We start from the raw sequence: 5347 nt of genomic DNA, 5'->3' as shown, positions 1-5347 counted from the left end.
GACCTCACAGCTCGTGCACCTTTACAGGATCCCATCGATTGCGAAAAGGCGACCAATGCCCAAAATTGACTTTGAGCGATTGGAGCCATTCTAACTCAGCCGGTCCTCCAAATGGACCTCATAATGTCATACATCCCAGCAGGACACAATCACCTGGCAACACACTGATTGATAGCAGCAGGCGGCACTCCGGCCCATCAGCTCAGGCAGATTTATCCATCACCGAAATTTGGATTTGATAAGCTGGTTGATATGAGAAAATACCATTAGAGTGGCAGGAAATGCAGCTGGGTGGGCGGTTGGGGGGAAGGTCTCAAATGCAAAGAAAAAAAAAGAAAGGGGTTTGTAAAGAACAGCTGATATTGATGAGTATCTAATGGGGAAAGGACAATTGCGCATAGGAGTACATCGACATATTATCTGTAGAAGCCGACGATGTGTCGCGTACAGTCCATTCAGGAGATTTTTCTTTTTGTCATACATCTATAATCTCATAATCATATTCACCAGGTTTATTACAGAAGAAGAAGAGTGCTTACTGTGTCGAAATCTGCTGAGGTTTGTCTGCCTTCGAGGCTGTTTGCTGTGGAGGGTGACAACTTAAATGCCTGATATAAAACCTGACACAACTAATCTATCATACATCCCCTGCCTGTCTGCTTGAAATTCCTCTTTTTAAAAAATGGTTTATTGTACAGCCATAAGTCACAGTCTACAATATTGCTGGCTGTGGCCTTGTGTGTTTACAAGATTGCATGTGTCGTGTGGATTTAGACAGCACATGCAGCCTGGAACATGGACATATCGGATCCTATTTTGAAATGCAGTCTTTGTTTGGATAGCTAAAATAAAAGGAAATCATCATGCTGGGTTTATTTACCAAACAGATTACAATATTCAGTATTTGTGAGGCATAATTTCCAAAAGTCTAGTAAGAAGTAAATAAAACTTTAATATGTTAATTATACCATCATTATGGTTGGCAGCGAAAATGATTCCTATTTAAACACAGAAAAAATGTCTCCTTTAATTAGACGTAACGGTAATACTGACGCTAACAATTCTTTAGCGCTTATAACAAAGAGCAGGGCACCCACATTCTGTTTAACAGCTTATCAGCAAGTTGAATAAAGCAAGCAAAGCTTTGTAGGAAGCCAGTACAATTCTATCAAAGGCAAGTCCTTATCTGTGAAAAAGCCCCCAAAATTGTCTTTAATGTAGTGGAAGCACTAAAGAAACTCTCTGCAACCCAAATGACACTTTAGGCTAGTTGTTTTTATTCCCCCACTGCCTTTGACAAACCCATTAAAACAAGTTAATTGTCCATTTTTATTACACAAAACATCAATTAATCATCTTCCCCTCCAACTCCTTTAGAGCCCCATTAAAGCATAAATATGAACGTCCGTCACCAGAACACTTTCAAAGCAGTCCACAGACTTCAGCGAGAAGCAGGGAAAATGAGAAAGAGATGCTCATCTGGGTCATGTTCCAGCTTGATAAACTAAAAGCAGCAGAGTGTTGGGGTTACATAAACGTACCAAATCTTCCGAATCCGATCACAATGATTTTTCATTCTGCTGCTGCTATTGAACTCCAATTTGAAACGGAGTCAGTTTGTGTTTTACTCATTGGCGTCATTGGCCTTATCGTTAACGGAGCAAAATAGTTTTAGGAGTCTCTGCACCGCTTGTTACCACATACAGTTGCGAATGTAACGCCGGGTCATTAAAACGAACCGACAATCACACATCTGTGTTTTGCTTTATGTCCTGCAGCGTTTGCAATTTACAGCGTGTATCAGCATTTACAAATCTGTGCTGGAAATAAGCCGGTACAGCAGATTGGAGTCCCATATTAAGACATCAGGGCAGCCACGGCCCTTCACTGTCACTCCCCTCAACACAACCGTCAGCAGAATGTTGAAACCTCTGGTCTGCATAATGCAACACCCTGTCAAACACAACTAACCTTGTCAGGTAATGTGCATTGCCATGGTTACAGTGGTTTAATCCCGTTCGCGTGTCTGCTGTCCGTGTGAGCAGTAGAAGAAACCTTTGTTGCAACATCAATTAACATTTAAGATGTTCTATTTTTGCCCTCTAATGAGTTCATCTCAACAGTCTGCTTTGAAATGATAGCGAGGCTGTTTTCAGCACTGTAGAATACACTGTTTTCTCATTCCATCTCTTCTTGTCTGGGAACCAATTGATGTATCGCATCATCAGTCTGAGATTTGCTTTGACGTTTCCCTTCTAGGAGAACATTGCATTGGCAATGCATTGATTTAGTCTACCCCTGCCATTACACTCCAACTGAAATTTGAATTCGCTTCACTTTTTGTGTAATGAAATACACAGTACTGACTAATGATAGCTAATTATTATTCATGCATGCAATTTCTCAATACGTTTGTGCTGTTTTGAAGGGGTTATTCCTGTTACAGCAGTTGCCTGCATAATGGCCTTGCTGGTGCTGTGTTCTATAAAACCACATTTCTTACCTTTTTAAACATTTTTAAACACATACTTTTGACTCCTGTTGGCCTTGGTTTAATATTTTTACCAAGTAAAATTCCAACTGAATGGTAGATTGCCTACCTCGCTAACATTACAAAAAAAAAACAACCTTGTAAGTACCCTAACAGAGCGCACTCTGCGTTGCGTATAAGTACAAATGGCCCTGAGGCTGCATACCTCAGTGGAAAGTTTACATTACTCAGGTGTAACTGACCACAACATCAAATATTTTCTTGACAGTATGAATAGTTCATAATGCCACCTGTCTCCCCAGCCTCATCTCCATCTCTGCCTGTCCATCTGCAGACATGACATATTCCTTACATCTCACTGCTCTCCCTAGACGTGTCCTCTTTTCTTTCTCCCACCGAGTGGGATGGTTACCCTTACTCTTTTTCTGGTGTGATGAAATAACGTGTGAATTAGTAAAAATCTTAATGTTCCATCTTTGCATATTCCACAAAATGTTTCTGCAAATGTATTACTGTAAAAGCCTTGTTTAAAAATGAACTTCTGAAATACAAGAGTGCTTTTTATTTGAGACATATATACAATGGGAGTTTAAAGAGAGATTTCTTTCCTAATGCAGCTGTAGCTCAGGAGTTGGAGCGGGTCATGTACTAATTGGAACGCTGGTGGCTTGATCCTCAGCTTCTCCAGTCCACTTGAAGTATCCTCGGGCTAGATACTGAACTCCAAGCTTCCACTGGAGAGTGAATGTGTGCTGGATAGAAAGTGCTGTATAAATGGACCAAATTTGTGCTTGGAAACGTTCTTACCCCGAGCCAAAAATGAGGCTACATCTAAAATTATGGTCGGATTTATGACACGTTTGCACTGGTCAACCGTGCTGTTAGTGTTGTGTGCATGTTAGTTAATTAGACTCATTCCAAACCCACAGGCTTGTGCTCGCTCCGTGCAATCTGCAAACTATCTGCATAACACTAAACCCCCATTTATGCATATATGGAAAGTTTACCTTCAAAATGAAGTGAAAAGAACAGTGACAAAAACAAGCCTAAACCACAAAGAGAAGGTGACAGTCAGACTGAGGAAACAGTGTCTGAGAAGGAAGCCAGAGAAGATCCAACTTTTCAAAACCACCAATTATTATAAGGAGTGAAAAAAAATGGGGTGCGGAATATGACTTTGCTTTTCTTGCTCTCTTTCTTTCATTTGTTGCTTTTGTATGTCACCCTTTTTAACTGAGTAGTCCAAAATCAGTCAAATCCACAGTAATCTGTCATACAAAGTCAAGGAAAAAAACAATATTTGAGAATCTACTCTTGTTGGGTTCAGTTAGGATCGTAAGGAGACTGGCAGTGGTAACTCAACTTAAAGAAGGAATATCCCTCCACTCAGAATGAGACACTGACAACAACTTAAAGGGAGAAAAGTGATTTGAGTGTATTCAACATTTAAATGCTCCAAAACATAGACATGAACAAAACATTTAGACCATTTCAAACATGTAAATCTCAACAATGTACAATATATCACTTAAAGTGTCCATAAATATATTAGGTAGGCTGTCCTTTTCAGTTCAGTGCACTTAGTATTCAGTGTTCTTAGTAAGTGTTAATTGTCTTTAGTCACAGTTTTTGCTTTTTGATGCATCAGTTTTTTGTGTTAAGTGGAATCAGATCTGACCCAAAAAAAAAAAGAAAAAAAGTAACAACATAAAGTGTCCTGAGATCTCAGAAAAAAAACGTTAATCCAAAAAAAATTGCAAATCGTTGTATCCTACCACCCTCCAAGGAAACAGGTGGCCTTCAGATTGAGAACGTCCTTTCTAGGCACCTCCAGTGGCACCCAGTCCTTAGATGGCACCGCTCGGTCCTTGCAGCAGATTTCTACCACGTAAACAAAAAACCAGCCTGCACAGTGCAATCACTCACTTGTAAAATAAAACGTGTTTCTCTAGCGTTATCCCTTTTGTTCCTCACACATCACACATCTATACAGTTCTTATTGGCCAATAACAATTTATCAACAACAAAAATACATTTCACTGCAAATCATGAAGCATGAAAAGTGTCTCCGTGGTGTGTTAGCTAAAACTTCACATGTAAGCGCATTAGCCCAGGGAGCACATGTGGGTACGCTAGCATACTCTCCACAGGCTAACACAGCTAAGCAATCGTTAGCAGGTTCTAAGACAAATATCACATTTCCGACAAGCATTGTATCCTGACTGGTTTTATGCTCAGAAACTGGACTATGAATCACAACTGAAACTGCAACTGTGAGACTCACCAGGATATTCTTCAAAGAAAACATTAATTCCGTAGCGCAACACGTTACAGGACTGAATATCCACACAGCTTTGCGCATCTAGCTCCGTGCAGGCGGATGCAGTGAAAGAAAGTCACCACGCACGCGCTATGGTGCATTCACGGTACATGGGAAAACTCAGCATTTAACAAACAGTAACACTTCAAATTAGAATAAAAACAGAATACAATTGGCAATAAAATAACCATGGGTTACATGTACATTTAAGTTGATATAAGAAAAGACTAATAGCCTGTAAGATTAAGATGAAAACAGGCAGATATGTCAGCCAGAAAAGAGAAACCAGAATGTAAGTAACATATGTAGCAAGGGCTGAATCTCTGCCTCTGATACTACTACTACTAATAATATTAATAATATGTTTAATTTTGTTTGATTTTAAAGGTTAAAGCCTTCAGGTTTTTGGTATGTTTTGGAAAACTGTAAATAATGACCCAAAATAAAAGAAAAACACTAATACTACTACAGATGACATTATTGGTGGTAGCTAGGACTATTCAGTTTATAAATGTGTGTAAAAATGTTCTCAGACA

General features: G+C 39.5%; 1 long non-coding RNA gene across 1 annotated transcript; it reads right to left on the bottom strand.

Moving 5' to 3' along the window:
* Nucleotides 1–4124: 4124 nt before the first annotated feature.
* On the bottom strand, nucleotides 4125–5004 carry LOC147315638 (uncharacterized). Its single transcript, XR_015124315.1, has 2 exons — nucleotides 4776–5004; nucleotides 4125–4396 (listed from the first exon to the last, which is right to left on the bottom strand). It is a non-coding gene; the product is annotated as an uncharacterized LOC147315638 (long non-coding RNA).
* Between the last annotated feature and the right edge of the window lie 343 nt (nucleotides 5005–5347).

Source organism: Aulonocara sp. 'chitande type north' Nkhata Bay, linkage group LG13 (genome assembly GCF_057382095.1).
Source record: "Aulonocara sp. 'chitande type north' Nkhata Bay isolate Kocher_YH1m ecotype deep benthic linkage group LG13, A_spYH_male_GT1.1, whole genome shotgun sequence".
Taxonomy (NCBI): Eukaryota; Metazoa; Chordata; class Actinopteri; order Cichliformes; family Cichlidae; genus Aulonocara; species Aulonocara sp. 'chitande type north' Nkhata Bay.
This window is presented reverse-complemented; position numbering and strand designations above follow the sequence as displayed.